This window comes from Polistes dominula, unplaced genomic scaffold, assembly GCF_049000335.1.
Source record: "Polistes dominula isolate Pdom_NZ unplaced genomic scaffold, Pdom_raw_medaka contig_31, whole genome shotgun sequence".
Taxonomy (NCBI): domain Eukaryota; kingdom Metazoa; phylum Arthropoda; class Insecta; order Hymenoptera; family Vespidae; genus Polistes; species Polistes dominula.
In genome coordinates this window covers 4,039,412-4,058,127 of record NW_028300925.1, presented here as the reverse complement: position 1 = coordinate 4,058,127, position 18,716 = coordinate 4,039,412, and the positions used below count along the sequence as shown (strand labels likewise).

Genomic DNA, 18,716 nt, shown 5'->3' with positions numbered 1-18,716 from the left:
GCAACATTCAGCAGGAGACTCGAGAGACGCACCAGCCCCGTTTAAAGGATCGAAGGCCAAGGAGGATCCTACGAGGATCCTACGAGGATCCTAGTGCCTTCGCGAAGACATTACAATCTTGCGAAATGTAATTTCGGTGGGTCTAGCGTAATTTCCTGGAGCATTTACGAGCCTTCGGGAGGTGCCGTTCCCTCGAGGCCCGTCCTTCTTCTCTTTCCACAACTTGTACGAACGAGGGAACCTCTTTCCACTTCCGATCCAAGTTTTACAGCTCGATCTTCTATAACCAATGGCTCTTTTAAAAGTCGACGTTTACGATTTTAACGTATGGACGATGGTCACTTTGAAATAAGTAAATTATGTACATAAGTATGGTCATTCTTTCCGTTAAACTCTTTATCGATCGTTTACAAATGTAAACGTTTAAAACAAGATTTAAAGCTCCAAATTCTTACATTACGAGCTTGCTTCTGGGATTGGGTGGGTGGGGCTCGGGGAGGCTTTCGTAAAGTGCATTATTTCAAATCGATATTTATATATTTAGAATGATTTTTACATTTGGTAGGTACGGTAGTAGGACGGTTTCCTTGACGAACGTATAAAACACAATGGATTGCATTTAGCGAAACGTTCGCTTTGGGGAATTGAAAATTTCAAACGATAGCTCAACGATATAATCCGAATCGAAGATTATAAAATAATTGAACGCGTCGCGGTGAGGTTTGACGCGACGAGCGAAAAATTGCGAGCCTGCATTATCGAGCGACCTCGTTCGAGAGTTTACCTGATATAGGTATACGAAATTTTATGATGGCTCGTAAAAGAAGGCCTCAATCGTGGCCTGATTTTCTAATACACATCATTTTTTTCCCCATCCTTCTTCTTCGAGTCCACCGAGAATGAAGCTCTTTACAAATCAAATGAAGTATTTTATTGACTAAATCGATATTCCGTGATATGAAATAGAAAAATCATCTACTTGGACAACTCGTTCTACTAATTAGACGTTGCGTCGCGGTCAAGGATAATATCATCGATTCGTGACAAAACATTTTCTCTCTTTCGACTAGATCTTTTCTCTATCTTAAGTGCTCGCTATAATCCATAATCCTACGAAACGAGTCTGTGCCTTTGTAGGACTTTAGCAAAAAGTTGCTTCCGTCTCGTTCATACTTAATCTTTCTTCGTCATCCTCTACTACGCGTACCTTGTAGGATCCATAGTTACCGGCTAATCCTTGGATTAACGCGCGACGCTATATAGAAATTTATAGCGCGGAAAGACAGCCGAGATGGTAATCGCTGCACTGAAATGCGTCAAAAGCTCTTCAAAAGCGCGTCAAAAGCGCAGCAAATTTCTATTATTTATATCTCTGCTGTAAACAGTTACACGCGTTTTTCCCCCTTAACGTTTTACCATCTTACCGTCCTAGTTTCATGAACTTTCAAAGCATTATTATATACGACTAATTTCTAGTAATAAAGTTAAACGCGTGTAAGAAATCTTTCGCATTCCAGTATTACGAGATAAACTAATTGATCCTCGACGAGCAAGCAACGATTATGATTAAACTAGGAAATCACGATAATGCAATTAGATCTTGGTCTTTGACGCGACGACAGTTAGTCAACGACACATACTTATTCCGCTCTAATTAACACCAATTCCAGATTTCAATCATTAAAGATTGTAGAAATTTAACGAGTCAAATCAACTCGTTCTTATAATGAAGACGAATCTCAAATAGAATTGAAGTTGGAAATGATTAGAGATACTATCGAAGAAGAAATAACGATGCAAGGAATCACACTCTTATGGGGGCATATGGACCATAGGGACTAGATAGAGAAACTCGCGGTCGCAAACGTGGTTGCCGTTTAACGATGGTAGTTGCGGTTTAACCACCGTTCAGCAGCCCCTGCTTACTTCGTTCACCGTTAAATCGGATGATCGAATAGCGAGAATAAACGGGGCAACCTCCTTTCTACTTATCCCAAATATCTACATTTCTTCCAAAGTTCGATTAAAGGAAAGTCGAGACACGCGATGCGGTTGTGTGTGTGTGTGTGTGCGTTAGGTCGAATTTCTTCGTACGTGAGAAGTGATCGAGAAGGCGAGGGCGGAGCCAACGAGTGATGACTTTTACCTCGGTTTACGTTACATCGTCGTTCGTGTGTGTGCACGTTCCTTTAACTTACTGTCACGCGAAAGTATCCGAAAGGATTATTATGGCCCTCACGTGCCGCTCGTGGCTTTTGTCTAGCTCCCGGTTCGAAGGAAAGCCCTTAGTAGACGCTCGAAGACGGAGGGTGGCTGCTGGATGCCTGCCTATCGAGGCTGTCCAGGTAAACCATGCTGCTGTGGAAGGCGGGGGAGGGAAGCTAGCCTCGATTTTTCTGACTTACGTCACTTTGTAAAGTACCTTTTTCTCTCGCCGCACGTTGGCACAATTTATTTCGATACCCCTCGCTCGATCCTACGATATGGAGCAGCGTTTCTCAACTTATGCCAAATAATGTCAAAGATCTCGATGATAAAGACATTGAGTTTTTTTTTATCTTTGTCGGGTTTAAATTCTCGACGAATGACTCTCTCGTTAAGCAAACCCTTTCCGATCAATCTCGATTGATTGCTATCGTTACTAACTGGACGGATATAAAACGACGAGAGAGAGAGAGAGAGAGATTCGTCACTTTGTAAATGTAATCGTACGTAATTTTAGTCATCCATCGAGATAAAAATAAAAAAAACGTAAAAAGAGGAAAAATATCGCGACCCTCCCAACCTCTCCCCCTGAACTATTTGCCTTCGACGAAGCCACGCAATAAACCAATTGGCCCATACGAAAAAGCAAATGCCATATTCTCGATTTCCCGAAAGTTCGATCCCGAGAATGACACGGTTGGTCAATATCGAAATACGAATCGAAGCTCGATTTTCATTGAAAGTAATCGTATGGGGTCTTCGCTGCTTTTCGATTCGAATCAATTCTTTTTTTTTTTTTTTTCGTTTTTTTTTTATCTCTATATATATTTTTTTTACTTTTTTATTTTTTAGCTTTTCGTTTTCTACGGAAGAACGAATCCTATTTATTTTTCTTTTATTAACCCGCAATAAACGGCGATTGGAAAAACATTGCGACGAGAGCGAAAAGTTTGTACATGGTTTCGTCTGGTAAATAACGATATAAGTGCATCTGTATATACGTACATGTATATACGTAAATATGGAAAGATGGGTACTTTCGACTAGAAGAAGAAAAGAAAAAAGATGGATGGTAACATTCCGGAAGCGTCAAGTTATAATTAGTAGTAGTAGTCGTCGTCGTCGTCGACGACGACGACGGTACTCGACGCAGGCAAATAAACCCTCGCGTATCGATTTCCTCCCCCTCCTCTTGATCAATGTTTAGGGAGAAACAAGGAAGCCTTTCTCCAGCACAAAGGCATAACGAACAGATGTACGCTGATTAGAAACTCGTGGTTCGCTTTTACGAGCGATATAACGGGTGAACGAGGAAATATCGACTTTTGCTCTTTCTCTCCCACTCCCAGCCTTGGTGTAGCTCCGGGCAGAGCGGAAAATGGGCCAACCCTCCCCGTTGCGGGCAATTATACGAGAGCACCCTTGTTTTTGCGGAAAGGGTTGTTTCTCTTCTTATTGTTCCGAAAACGTATATGTTCTCGCGGAAGCAACTTGGATTCGACGCCGACCTTTCCATTCTTTTGACTTTTCCTCGTTACACACTTTAGATACATATATGTGGGGATAAACTCTTTTGGAAATACTTGGATAATCAAATATAGACACTTTGAGCAATCGTGGAAAACTATTAGGGTAGAGATAGAATAAAGAAGATAGAATGCAGGTCGATGTGGTGGTTGCCGTTTACTACTAGCTCGCGTTTAACGATCGGTACTCGAGTAGAGGGAAAGTACCGACCGAGTACCACCGTGTGCCCTTCGACTACGTCGAGAAGAGAACCTTAACCACTTTAGCGCGCAGCCATAACCTCGTAAACCGACCACACGTTCGAGCTATGTCGAGGGTTGCGGTTCGATAGCGCGAACTATTGCGCTCCCGGCACGCTGCCTGCCTGCCTGCGTGCCTACTACTTGCGACTTTGCTAACGCGGTCAATATCCTATCGCCGCAAAAAATCGGCTAAAGTACACTTTAGTAGTAGTCGAAATTCGATAAATGCTTTTACAAATCGGTGTCATTTAAACGTATCTCTTAACCTTATTTAATCAAAGAAACAACCGAGGAATATTAATACACGCGTAATCCTTTTATTTCATCGTTAAACCGACAGAAATAAGTATCGCTAACGTAATTGGGAAAGTGCATTAAAGTTTCAAAAACGTTAGGATACCATATCGCGGAAGTTTCAATCGTCATCGGAAATAGATAGAATTAATATTGCAAATCTTCTATGTAATATACTATATTATAATTATTTCATATGATTACACGTAGAAGAGGAAGCCACGAGGTAGAAAGTGTTAATAATCGATTTTCTTCCGTCGGAGATCGTTGAACCTGACGCGAAAGAGGATATTACAAACCTGACCTGACCTTATTTAAATTCAACCATCACCGGAAACATCGTAGAAAGACGATCGGACATAGCTTAGTCGACGAAATTCTATAAGTCGGGTTCATTAGCATTTCGAACGAATACTCTGACAAATATCGGCGGAAGGATTTTTGTCTTTTATCCTTCTTCTCTCGTCCACAAGAACTTTGACAAAAATCCACTTTTCCTCGAGTTCTTATGAACCGAAAATGAAAAAGAAAGGCTTAGCAGAGTACTTGCCACCCTAGTTCATTTATTTCGATCCCTAACTATTCTCTCATTTCACTCGCTAGCTAGTGTAGTAATCTTTTTGTTCGACATCTTGAATAACGATTTAACAATAAATATCTCTCTTTTTTCGGCCCATTTGATCCCCGAGAGCAAGTATCCCCAAACACAGAGGGAGAGAGAGAGGCTTTCGCAGAAAGTCCCAGTCCCCTCTCTGGCAACGCTGATCCTGGCGGATTCGTTAGACCCCCAGGATCCAATAAATCTGCTCTAACGTACGCACGGGCAAATATATATTTGCGCGCGAGCGCGTGAAACGACCTCGTCTCGTCTCCCACGAATGCTCTTTCGCGGCTTTTCCTCCCCTCTCGTACGCGCGCCTGCCTGCCCGCGTTTCTCTTCGGATTGTGCTTCGCGTGTCAAGCCCAAGTACTCTGACACGCTTTACGCTCGAGAGGCTCCTTTGTCGAGTTGCTCGGTGTGTTACGTTCACTAGTTATCCTTATCGAAGAGACTTTTTTAACTTTCGATGCGCGACTATCCGAGATAAGAAAAATTAATCTCCGCGGTTGTTCGTCGAAACAAAAACAAATTGGAGAAAAAGATTGCTCGTCAATTTTCCAACTAGACAAAAGAAAAGAATTAAGGCTTTCCGTCGTATTTCTAAACTGAAGAAGGGATTTCTAAGATATTGACAGCGATAAAAAAAGCAATAGAAAGGGTGGAAGGGATAGAGAGTTAAGGTGGATAACCGTTCCATATCGATATCGTAAATATAAAATAGAAAAAGAATGCGAAAAATGGGACACCGATGAAAGAAGGGAAATACCAAAGATATCGGCTTTTTGTAGCACCCCTAAGGGCGATAGAAAGATCTCCTTGGAAACTTAAACGATGCCCTTTTGCCCAATTTCCACTTTTTCCAGATGGAGATCGAAAGTCCTAAAACTACAAAATTGGGGAGTTAATGAAAAAAAGTAAACGCAATAATGCGTTGGAGAGAAAGGAAGATAAATTTGTTGGATAAAACGTAGACGAGTCTCGTTTTCTACTTTGGAAACTCGCTAAATTCGATCGGTTATTTTAGATGGATAAAGGGTAGATACAAGTTATTTTGATAAACGATAGTAGCGTAACTCGATTTTATCGTCGTGTGCCTCGACGACGGTTTACATCGACCCGAACGAGCTTACTAGAAGGGGGTAACGGAGGTGGAGGTCAGAAACGTCTCGCAAGGATATCTCCGTGGATAAGGTTGTTCGGTCCCGCTTTAGCTATACTTCCTCCGACATAGTAATTTCTCATTGAATCCCCGGACATTTCGCTCCTTTCGCCAGTATTATCGGATATGGTCGACTCGTGGTAGCCATGGTGGTAGCCATGGTGGTAGCGATGATGATGGCAGCGACGATGCCAATGGCAATGGCGCTCGTGATGAAGGGTCTTCTTCCTTCTCGAAGGGCATTACCGAGCTCGCACAATGGACGCCACTCCCCATCGATACGTTTCGGAACCATCTTTGCGAATCCTTTAATCTTCCAATGAGACCATCTTTATATCTGCAACGTGGAAAAAATGTATTCAACGAATAACGAATTCATAATTTCGTATCATACATAGTATAGTTACGTAGAAGAGAAAACAAGAGGATGAAAATTCAAGGCGAGATGAATAACGCGAACGTCATCGCGAATAAAAGGGCTATCCTTTCAACGCGTACTTATCTTACTATAGGAACGATATTTTCCTATTCATGCCGCGTAACGTTGTAACTACTAGTTTCCTTTTTTCCTCTTTCTTTTTTCTTTATTTTTGTCTTTTCTTCCGTAGAGGAAGGGAGCGAGCATAAAAAGGATACGCGCTGCTACTACTGCCCCTGAGAATACTCGAACGCTTTGACTCGGGTTAGGTAGTTGGACGATGTACTGCCGAGTACACCGACCCTCGACCTAATTTCTACGGAGAGTAGTGGAGCGAGGCGTTCCTTAGCGTTCCTATTAATCGCTCCACGGAACAAAAGTCTTTGGGAATTTGTCCTGCGGTCAACATAACTACGAGAGAGAGAGAGAATAGTAAACTCGTGCTAGGAATGATCTCTCCCGATTTGTCCATCTAGCGGAATCTGGCACAGATTCTCTTGACGATCCTTGAATCTTCCTTCGATTGTATCCTTCCTCGCGTGAACTCGATGCTATTGAATTTCTTCGAGGGGAGTCATTCTAATGAAAAATAAAAAACACCAACGGATTGATAGACCAATGGTCGATAGTGGTCGAAACTCTCCTCGCTTCTTGTAGCTTTGCTGCTGCTGCTGCTGCTGCTGCTACTGCTGCTGCTGCTGGAGCTGTACAAAAGGCAAGAGGGTTGGTTGCTTGTGGTGGTGGTGGTGCAAAGTGACTGAATAACCACCCGCCGCGCCCTGTTTCTCAACTTGTGTGGATATAACCAGCTCCGCAAGTACACTAAATTCGTTCCTCACCTGCGTGCGCATAGATTCTTGTTTAGTAGACTCATCGATGTGTATGCGCGGCTCTGTGAACGTATTCTCTCACCCTCAGCCCTCTTAAGCTATAAACGAGCGCAAGGATGTGTTGCTTGCGTTGGATATAATCCTTAGCTCGGATCGATCCTCTTCTCTTCTCCCTCTTGCCCTCTCTCACGCCTTTGCCATCGTCCTCGCCCTAGCCCTAGCCCTAGCTCTCGTTCTCGTTCTCTCGCTCCTTCTTAATTCCGGTTACTTTCTCGAGTAAAGTTGAAGACAATGGAATCGATGTTGTAACTTGGTGTTAATTCGTCGCCTTCCATTAAGTTTCTTTTGTCAGTTTCGTTGTAGCATATAAGGGTAGAAAGGAATTTCCACCCTTTCCTTCTAGTCAAAGTAGCTTCTGATCAGCCAATTTCAAATCGATTCACGGATATTATTCGAAGATAAATATCGTTGGCTCGAATAAAAGAAAAAAAATTACGGTTTAAAGTTAAGCCGGTTTTTAAATGACTCCGTACAGCGAATTAATTCACCGTGGTTGCTTACTCGGCAGCACGCTGCGTAATTAATTTTGTCGCGACGTCGCTAATTTTCTGTTTGTGTGAGAGATTTCCAGTAAAGAGAGGAGAAACAGTCGCGTCACTAAAAAAACTAAGAAGAATAATGGCGAATTAAAAATCAATCTTCTATCGATTTGAGCAAGCGGTCTAAAGATTTGTCTTAAGGGCTGTTTTTACTAGGTTTTCATGGACTCGCGTGGGTGTTAGTCGATGCTACTCTAATGTCGCACTGGGTTGTTGATACGCGTTTCGAATCACGTCTCACGCGGCTAGTATAATGTGTATACAAGAGTTCAATTCGTGCGTGAACCAAACAGAAATACAGATAGAGAGATAGGTAGATAGAATCAGTTACTCGAGCGCCGTAGATTTATGCTCTTCTGGAATATCTATGCACCGTTTCAGGTTCGCGTGTTCGCACGGACGCTCGCAATTGCATTCTCCAACGTTTCTATTTTACCCGTATTGCACTCTTATCAATGTTTACCGATTCTAACAATTATTTCAACTATTTTTATAGGGGCAAAAGTAATATCTAATACAAAATTTAATAGGAAAATCAAATCACTGATGTATCTCAGTGTGCGGTTGACTCGAAGAAGTGGCTCGAACTCGTACAGGACGTAAAGGAATTACTGACGCATTAAGAATCGTCTTGATTTTGATCTGTTCTCTTTTTGGTGGATCAAACTCTCGAACTCGTTCGGCATCGCATTTCGCGTGTCCTCAAAGTCGGACTATAGGGGTTTGACCGGGTACGGGCACGAGCACGGGCACGAGCACGGGGGTAGGTCTTCGTAATTCGAGTACCGCGGTCATAGAATCCTCGTTATGCAAACAGTCGACTCTTGGAACACGTATTCTGATATGCCGTCGGGTACTTGTGTACTCGTGCAGGAGGATCTGAAGCGGTCGGTAAATCGTCAAAGAACGCTGCTTCGAGGGTCCTCTCTTCTCTCGTCCCCTTCCCTCCCTTCCCTTTCTCTACCCACTCGCAAATCCGTTATCAGATTTTCCGAATACGAACCAAGAGAAAAAGAGAGATAGAAAAAGCACTAAAAATGCTCAACTTATTCGATTTGCCGAGTCGCTCGTTTAATTTCGAGTACCGTTTTCGAAAGGGTACACCCATCCCCCTTTTTTTGTCCGATGTTCCCGGTTAGACAGAGGTAGAAGGAAAAAAAATTATCGAGGGTCGTTCCATGAAAGGGAACAAATTTTACTCGGATGTATATTTCAAAATGAAAACAATGATATATCTACGTGGTTGGAGGTGACGCGTAGGGTGACGTGTAGGAGATGCGTATTAGAAAGAGTGTTGGTTAAAAAGTTCCTTGGTGGTTCTTTAACCAAGTCTTAGGCCAAGAAGGTGTTTCTTATTTGCAATGCGCTATCACGAAACGACATAAATATGTATAACTTTGGGATAGGTATGGTAATATCGACAGAGCGAGAGCATCTGTCGACGGGGTGTACGCGCGCGCGTTTCCAAGCGTGCAATTTAATAGAAGAGTGTCTCTTCAATTACGACAGGAAGTTCGTTTATTCGAACGATATAAACATGCGCGACGTGTTTCACATCCTTTTTCTATTTCTCTCGAACACGGCGTGCCGTTGGAACGCTTTCAGAAATATTCTACGCGTCGTGGTCGTGCGATATTGACCCACAGTCGGATATAAAGAAGTGCTTGGTAAACGAACGGAACGACAGATCGGCCACTCAACTCTGACGTTAATACGTTACTTAGGAAATGAAACATTGCGATGATAATGGACTCACCATACAAAGAACTTCCTCTCTTTACGTTCGTTCGCCGCGCTAGAAAAGATTTATCACTCGGCTCGAAGCACGTAGTAGTACTTTTCCACCTATGCGTGTGCTTACACGCTAGATATGTAGATTCGGCTCGGATTCCCGCTCTCTTAGATTACCAAGTATTCGCTACGTATTTCGATAACGTTTATGAATGTCAATATTTGTCTAAATAATTTCATAAATTAGATAGGAGATGGAAAGAAAGGGAGGGTGCGTTGATAGGGCCGTCCCTGGGTCACCCAACGCAGCCCAACGCCGCCCTACGCCACCCAACGCAACACCACCCACTTACCTCATCGTCGAAGCTTCCCTTCGAGCCGAGCAGCAAGCAACCCACCCCCTCGACTCCTTCCTTCCTTCCCATGCGAATCAATAGTGCGTAGTCACGGCTTCAGGCGGTAACATGGCGCTGCTGGGTGAACCGTCCGATCCGAGCCGAGCCAAGCCGAAACCACCCGAGACTCGCCGATCGCTCCATCGACGAACAACTCCATCCTCCTACAATTTCAAACTCCCCCATTCAGTTCCTTTTCTCTCTTTAATTTCTTACCGGATAAGATCTCTCGTGAAACGTAGCTTCTCCGACTTAGGTCACGAGAATCATAGCTTGAAAGAGAGAGAGAGAGAGAGAAATATGTTTCTTCCTCCATTCTTCTATCCTTCTAGCAGGGTCAGGAGGAACGATGATACGCGTATGGCAAAAGGGATGCATGCGAGGATGTAGCTGCTGCGTTTAACTGGCTGTTTCGTGCGCGAATAGAGACGAATAAATGGAAAGCTCGATTCAATGGGTATTTCGGGTACATTTTCGATTTAGTCAGATTGAGTCGTCGTGAATGGATTTGGCGAATTACAAAATTGAACGAGCCTATTTCTGTGAGAATCTCGCGTGCTTTAACAAGTATCCAAACTCGAACAGCTTTCGCTTTTCAACGAATGCCCTTTGTGCTTCTACCAAAGTGTTTCAAACAACAAGTTCTTGTTTTACGAAACTTCCAATGGGATACAAAACGCGTAGGTATTTTGATAGGTATTTTCTTCTCGTCAGGGACCGTTGCTATAGTTATAGGAGCCGTGTATCTTGGCAACCGAACGGTAACCGAACGGTAAGCGTGCGTGTTGGAAGAAAAAGGGAGAGGAAAGCGACGCAACTTTGCTCAAGAGGGTGGGCTGGTTTAAGAAGCTTGGAATCGGTGGAGAAGCAACGCGTACCAACCCTACTCGGTGGTTGGTCGTACGTGTCGAAGGGGGAGAAGAAGTTGGAAGAGGGTAGTCGGAGCAAGAACCCTCCAGGCAACTGCCCATTGATACCTACTCTACTTTCCACCTACAGACTGTGTCCTCCTTCCCGCTCTGCCAATCCTCTTTTCTTCTCTTCATCTTCTTCTTCTTTTCCTTCTCCTTCTTCTCCTTCTCCTTCTCCTTCTCCTTCTCCTTCTCCTTCTTATTCTTATTCTTGTTCTATTTTAATAACAGCTGGCACACTGCCCCGTTAAACCTATCGAGAAGCCCTTGCTCCTCGACTTTGTTTCTGTATTCTTATATTCTTTCTCTTGAAATTTCTTTAAATTCGCAGACTTCCTATATAGATTCCAAATAGCAATAATAATAGTTTTGTTCATTAATAATTCCGATGTTGTTTTTTACGTATATAAAATTTGAATGATTTCGTTGACGCGAAACACCGTCAGCTAATTCGTTCGACATCGCGATACTTCTCGGAAATAATTTGAATGAAGCTTAATACGGTGCTCATGGTAATACCTTCGTAAAACTCTAATCTCTATTGTTATTTTAGTAGATGCTGCGTTATTAACGAATTGGTAGATATGCTTGCGCCGCGTGCGCACCGATACGAATAATTCCAATGAAACTTTCGTATTAACTACAAGTTCGCGTAGAAATTTCATGGTACAATTTTAGGGTAGTACAAGGAAAATCTATAAAACGAGCTAAAAAGAGAGCTATACGTGGCGTACATGCGAATAGACTGGTCTTCGTCGATTTGTGTGCTCGAAAGATCGGTTTAGAGATTCTCTATCGCCTTCGAAAGAACAATTGATCCTTTTCTAAATACTCCCGGCTTCCCTCTCGTCAATTTCTCGACAAATTTATATCCTACTTTTATTCCTTTATCTTTCAAAGTAACCGTACCTAGATGAATAATCGGTAATTCGGATACAGGAACTCGATATTCGTATCTCTCTTGAGACGAAAAATAGACGATCAGGCTGGAGCTTCTTTCGAAATTCAGCTAAGAAAAAAAGAAATGAAAGAAAGATAGAAGAAATAAGTTTGTTCGACTCGCATATAAATCCTCAAGTACACCAGGAGCATCCGTTATAAACCCTGGGAGAAAAATCTAAACGCGAGCAAGGATTCTCGAATTCGGAGTGAAACGAGGAGGGAATTGGAAAAAGATCGTCGAAAGGTGGAATCGAAGTTACCGCTGCGCCGCACCAACAACCAGCCATCGTCTCAAACGGATAAAATATCTCAAGTCCCACTCTTCTATCCTTCTGCTTCTTCTTCTTCTTTGCTTGTTCTTAGCGACAAGGACGGAATTCTCCCTCGTTCGCTCTTCAACTTTAATAGTTTTATTATTTTAATGACGTGTCTGGGCCGACGGCACACCTCGCCTCTTGGCGCACCCTTCGAAATTTGATTTAGGATCTCTCGTCGAAACCTACCTCTTTCTTTTATATATACAATATATATATTTATTCCGTCTATTTTTTGGCTTATTGACTTCCGATTTATCTTTGCGTCGCGTATTTTTCTTACACTCCCTACGGAATTTTTCATTTCGTCGGCTCGCAAAGGAGGGGGAAAGAATTTTATAATATTCTTTGCGTTAATGCATCATAGGAAATGACATAAAGTTGCCAAAGGCTGTTACATACCTAAGTACACTAAGGTGAATGCGTAAACGACGACGCGTGTATTAAATACTCGTGGTACGGAAGGACGACGACGACGACAACGACGACGATGGGCCGTTTCTCGTATCTACCATGAACGAACAAAAGAAGAATTTGCTTTTGTTTTCGAGTATTAGCAAACGCTCGGAAAAGCTTCTGCCTTTTTTATTTTTTTATATGTATATTTTTTGCTCACAGAATGAGTTGGCGGGGGCGGGGCGGGGGCGGTCAGAAAGAAAGGGAGAACCGCTTTTGCATTTCGTTCTCGCGCGAGAATATCGTCATCCTCCTAGTGTATTCTCGTCGCGTTGCTAAATGAAGCAAGAGAGGGAAAAAAGTAAAAAGGAAAGAGCCACGCAACTTGGGGGTAAAAGTAGAAACACTCTCGCGAATAGAGTATATTTATACCAGTGGTAGATTAGGAATAAAACTTACGCGTAATTTCTTCTTTAAAGAAAAAAAGAAAAGCTGCCATTAAGGCCTAAGGGGGTGGAGAAAAGCAATTTACGAAACGTCACTTCTTACAAGTTCAATCGTATTAGGGTAGCGATACAATATGTATCGGTATGTATACAATTTCTCTGATTAATTGAATAAAATATTAAAATCGGAACTAGAGAGAGAGGATTTATCGATCTATCGACGAGAGCGGATTTTCTTACAATCCAACCACCGCGTGTTTTAATGGAAAACCAATCGGAATTTGTTCGAACGCGAAGATACAGAGTTTTTATTCGATTTCAACGACGTCGACGACGACGACGACGACGACGTAGTCTCGGAGAAAAAGCGAAATTCTATTCTAGAAAAGAAATTCTATCGACGATATGGGAGAGAGAGAGAGAGAGAGAGAGAGAGAGAGAGAGAGAGAGAGAATAGAACACGATGATCCACTTTCGAAAATGAATTTTGCCGACGTAGATGTGCGCTACTGGATACGACGCCACGTTGCACCGCGAATCTATTTGGAAAAATAATAAATGTAACGAAGAAAGACAGAGGGAAATATGAAATGAGAAACGAACCGACGTCCTCTCCATCCTATGAAAGATTCAAATTACGCGACTGTGAAAAATAGCGTACACATTGGCGGCAAACTTGAAAAAGTCAATCCTCGTGAATAAATCATTTTTAATGGAGTAAATAATATCGTCACGTTTCCCTTGCGTGCTTTTTTATTCGCGGTGGCGCGACAAATAAATGAATGAATGCTAGCCGTTTGAGCCGTTTTGTCGTCGATCCGTCATCGTATATCGATAATTGGAAAGGAACGAATAACGCCGCGAATCCTAGGCATTCGAACAAATCAATAACCACGGAAATTGTCATCGTTCCGCGCCATTTCGTTCGCGAATCCGCGAGCTTGGAAATTTTTCGAGGGTGGATAGGCAGGGCGGATAGGCAGGGTGGATATTACAGGTGCGCGCTAGTTTGAATTTCTAAAGGAATACGAGAGGAGAGAATCTTCGACGCGCGCGTTTCTCTCGACGAGAATTATTATCATCCCCTTTTATGTTTTCGCAGGGTAAAAACGTGCGCCTCGGCCCGACCGCGTCCGAATTAATCCCAGAGTTTTGTTCAACGGCCTCTTTCTCTTTCCTTTTCCTCGCTGCAAAGTTGAGAGAGCAAGATATTGGAGAGGAGGGATGCAGCATCCCACGTTTTTCAATGCATACGCTCGAATCCGTTGATAAAGAGCGGTATGCTTCCTCTCTACGCGTTTCCGCCGGAATTATGTTCTTTCTCCATTCTCCTCTTTATCCTCTTTATCCTCTTCCTCGTACCGTTCGTTCTCACTTTTCTCATTCGTGGGATCGATCGCGAAGCACACAGGCCACTCGGAATTAACACTCGGAAAAACGGGAATAAAGCTTATGACAAAAGTATCGACGACTACGGTCTTTTCAACGAGATTTTATTAATAAATTGCGGGCTCCCTCCCAAAGATAAACAAATAATAATATTCGATGAAGCAACAACGATGGTGGTAGGTAGATAGGTAGGTGGGTAGGTAGCTCTCCCTACTTCTCTTCCGGACCTAAGTTTCTTTCGCTGGCGACAAGAACATCCGACAAAGACGGATGGAAAATAGTCACGTTGCGGTTCATTTCGAGCTACATACTCCCTCTCTCTGTTGGTCCTTCTTTTTCTTTCTTTCTCTTTCCCTTTCTTTATCCTCGCATTTCCAGGCTGCATCTGTCTCTTCGTGATTTAATGGCCGGAAGCGTAATTACTTATGCCGTCGTACCGTATACCTACGTATATACAGATTGTGTATCTCTTTCTCTCTCTCTCTCTCTCTCTCTCTCTTGCACACTATCTATCCATCTATCTTTACTCTTGGTCTCTCTATCGCGTTTGTGTAAAGGGCCATTGTTGGTTTACGAGGACGCCTTCGTCGTTGTCGTTGTCGTCGTCGTCCCAATCGATGATCGCTCGAATCGAGTTCTCAAGTTGGTGGTATGTGCTTCGAGATAAAGGACTCCCAGGACAATGCTACGAGGACAAGGAGGCGATACCGGAGAAGACGACGTCGACTTAGGTTCGTTTGTTCGTTCGATCGTTCGTTCGATCGTTCGTTCGATCGATCCATTATCGAAATACGCGCGTATTCCGAAATAATATAATCGATTAATGCGGTTATTTCGGTTATGATTTTTCTCGGATAGAGAGATAGGTCGATGATCGCAATGGACGACAGTAGGGAGGACATCGTTTGCCGTCGACAGGATGGAGATCGTTTGATTGAGAGAAATCGCTTAATCGTCATTGTTAATGCTAACGAGAAACGTCTAGACGACTCTCCATTCTACTCTCCATTCGACTCTCCATTCGACTCTTTATCTTTTAATTTTGTGGACAGGAATACTCGTCGACTATGCGCGTAACGGAGAGACCAAACTATTTTTGTACGCGTAAAACTTCCATTAAAACACGATTTGTAAAATGCTAAAAGGTACATATATATATAGATCTATAGATATAAAAAGCAGATCCGATCGTATGCGAAATAGAATGAGATAGAAATGTGAAGCATTTCATAAATGCCTTTTCGCGGGGGCCAAATTCGATGGATTGTTTAAGAGCTTGGATAAAAATGCAAAGGGAATCGTCGATCAAATGGGATACTGGACAATGGAATAGGATTACGTGGATCGTATAAATTCGATCCGTTTCCATTCATATCTACGGAAAGATCAAGACTTGTCTTCTTTATTATTATATTATATTGTATTTATGATACGATTAAAATTGATTATTATCTGGACAAAACAAAGTTCATAAGAGACGAAGTGTTGAGCGAGTCGTACATCACTTTGTCAAAATCCTACGTGTCGAGACGAATTTCTCGAATATTTTTCGAATATTTGTCGAATATTTCTCGAATTTTTCTCGAATAGATATCGAAAATATAATAAGGTTGGCATAACAAATGATCGAGTCGGCTTGCGTGAAACTGGGTCTCTTCGAGGACGACACGTTAGCGTTCGTTCTTTTCCATCTCGCGTCGTCGATTTTCAGTAAAATTCGAGGATGATATTCCATCTTTTAGAGACAGACTAGCTTAATAACGTAATACGGAAGGACAGGTATCGTTCGACGTATCGAATAAAGTGATATAAATGAGATAGCTGGAAGGTACGACGAGAATTACGTAACGCAAAACTAGGTCTCAATATTTTCCTCCTCTCGTCGTAAAACTCGATAATAAAGTCCTCTTCCCGAACAACATAAATATTAACGTACACATGTACCTACACGTATTACGTCCCATTTGATGATAAAGAAACAAAGAAAATAGCAAAACGCTCCATCGTTTTCTATATCAAACGACGACGAATAAACATCCGCGAAATTTGATATGCTCTTGACAAATATTGTGATTATCGTAATTATTATTATCCCAGCATGCCAAGAGGGACAAATATATGTACATATAATGATCAAAGCGCTTGCTAACGATATGAAAAACATTTTTGTCATTCCTCCTCGTCGTTGTTGGCGGCGATGATTCTGCCCAGTGTTGTTATCCTAACCGTAGCTAAATATTCCAAATTCCTGCTGTGATCTTTCACCGAACCGAACCAAACCGAGCCGAGCCGAGCAACTATTAATTAAGGAAAAATCCGTGAGCTCGCAAATACCCAAATTTCCTTCGATCCGAGCTTTACTTTAGATTTTATTTACATTTGTGTCCATGCAAAAACGTTTACGCGTAATCTTTCCAAATGAATATAGGAAAAAATATGAAACTAAGGTCGTTAACGATTAAATGGAAAAATCCCTTGCAATATCTCGACGGATTTGATATCTCCAAGGGGGCGAATCGAGTATATAAATAAATTTTCCTGCATAGCATCCGCCACGAGTTCTCTCGAGCGTTTTCTCTTTGGCATCATACCATACTTTTCGCGTCACCGATTTCACTAGAAAAAAAAAAAGGAAAATGAAAAAGAAATAGGGAAGGGAAGTATATCTTTACATCCGATAGGTATATCGAGGTTGTAATTTGTCCTGAAAGCTTAGACCTCGAGACTCGAGTAGTAGTACGTTCAAAAGATACAAAAGATAGAGAGAGAATCTCGCATACGGTTTATATCAGATATACATACATATTTATATCTTTTTCTCTTTTCTATGTTCTACTCTATATGATGCACCGACGATCCAACGACTAAGATAAGCTTTTGGCCAACAAATATTCAACAGAGCTAATGTACTACAATGCAAATGTTTATTTAAAAAAAGACAGGGATAGACAGTTCCGTTCTCGATTTAATCTACGAATTATTATTATTATTATTATTATTTTAATCTCGAGGTTCCAAATGTATTTCACAAGTTCGCGGTTCGATGCAGCTTTTGCAATTAATAGCGAATCGCTCTTAATCATGTCGCTATAGCGAGGAAAGAGGAAGGACGTTCGCTTTTTAACCTTCTTACGCAGGAGAGCGTGTATTCTTCGCTTTTCTCTTCGTTCTAACGCTAATTTTTATTCTATTTTTTCTTCTTCTTTACGAATGTAAATGATACAACGATTAATAAATATTCGAGTATCTAACAACAAGTAGAGGATGAATATTTGCCGTTAGAAGGCGCACGAGACGAGTTTGAAATTTTGTTGAAAAAGTACATATAGCAATATAGATTGCATTCTCTCGCGTAGCGACGAAGAAATTGTAAAGCAGCATGAAAGTTTGCTGATATCGTTGAAGAACGATTTGAGAGTCGACGTTTAAAAAGGGAACGTTAAAAGCAGCTCTCTTATAAGCCACGGCTGGCACATTCGTTCGTTTTATGCTGCGTGTATCCCTTGTCCTCCAAGAGTAACTCCCCATTTTGTATTTTTTTTTTTTTTTTTTTTTTTTTTACAACAACATTTGAAACGATTCGCTTTCTAACAAGGATAATAACGATATCGAAGCGGATCGTTCAACGAGGGAAAGAAATTCACTTGGAGTCTCTCTGGTTCGCTTTAAAGACGAGCTAAAGTTTCGAGTGTTTCTCATTAGAAAAAAAGAGAAAAAGAGAGAGAGAAAAAAAAAACTAGAAGAAGCCAGTAATTGCTTTGCCTTTCTTACGAGTCTTCTTCCTTTTATATGAAACTTTCCATTTATCGTCCTTCTCATCTTCGAGCTCGAGGAATAACTTTTCTTTTTGTATTTTATCCGATAATATAATATAGCTATGGGACATCGATTCTTTCGATTTAGTTCTTTAATAATATTAGTATAGGTTCGTTAGGATATTTCGCGCGTACTTTCTAATACGACTTTGGTCGTAAATAACCGATGGTGTAGGTAGTCGGTGCTCTTCTCGCACTTTCAAATCGGCACCCGCAATTTGGTCGCTTTTAACGAGAACGAAATATTCTTCCAAAGTCCATGGTAATAGATCAAAAAAAAAAAAGGGAGATAATCCTTGCAATCGTATTACGCGGATTTTCTTTCGCACGCTTCATATCATTTCATCTCGTTTCACCTGCTTACCCCTTCCTTATTATTTCTTTTTCTTTCTTTTTTATTTTGATTTTCTTTTTTTTCTCGATCATTCTCAGATTTATCTCCTTTCCTTCATTCATCTCGTTCTTACTCGTCGAGGATTTTCTTATAAAAGCGAACCCTTAT

At 41.8% G+C, this 18,716-nt stretch overlaps 1 protein-coding gene and 1 long non-coding RNA gene across 4 annotated transcripts in view; one reads left to right on the top strand and one right to left on the bottom strand.

Annotated features, from left to right (window-relative positions):
- Positions 1-18,716, top strand: part of PlexA (plexin A) — a 137,370-nt gene that overhangs the window by 63,072 nt on the left and 55,582 nt on the right. The gene's annotated exons all lie outside the window — the stretch shown is intronic.
- Positions 5,550-10,067, bottom strand: LOC149032965 (uncharacterized). The gene is made up of 2 exons (XR_016176137.1): positions 9,960-10,067; positions 5,550-6,365 (listed from the first exon to the last, which is right to left on the bottom strand). It is a non-coding gene; the product is annotated as an uncharacterized LOC149032965 (long non-coding RNA).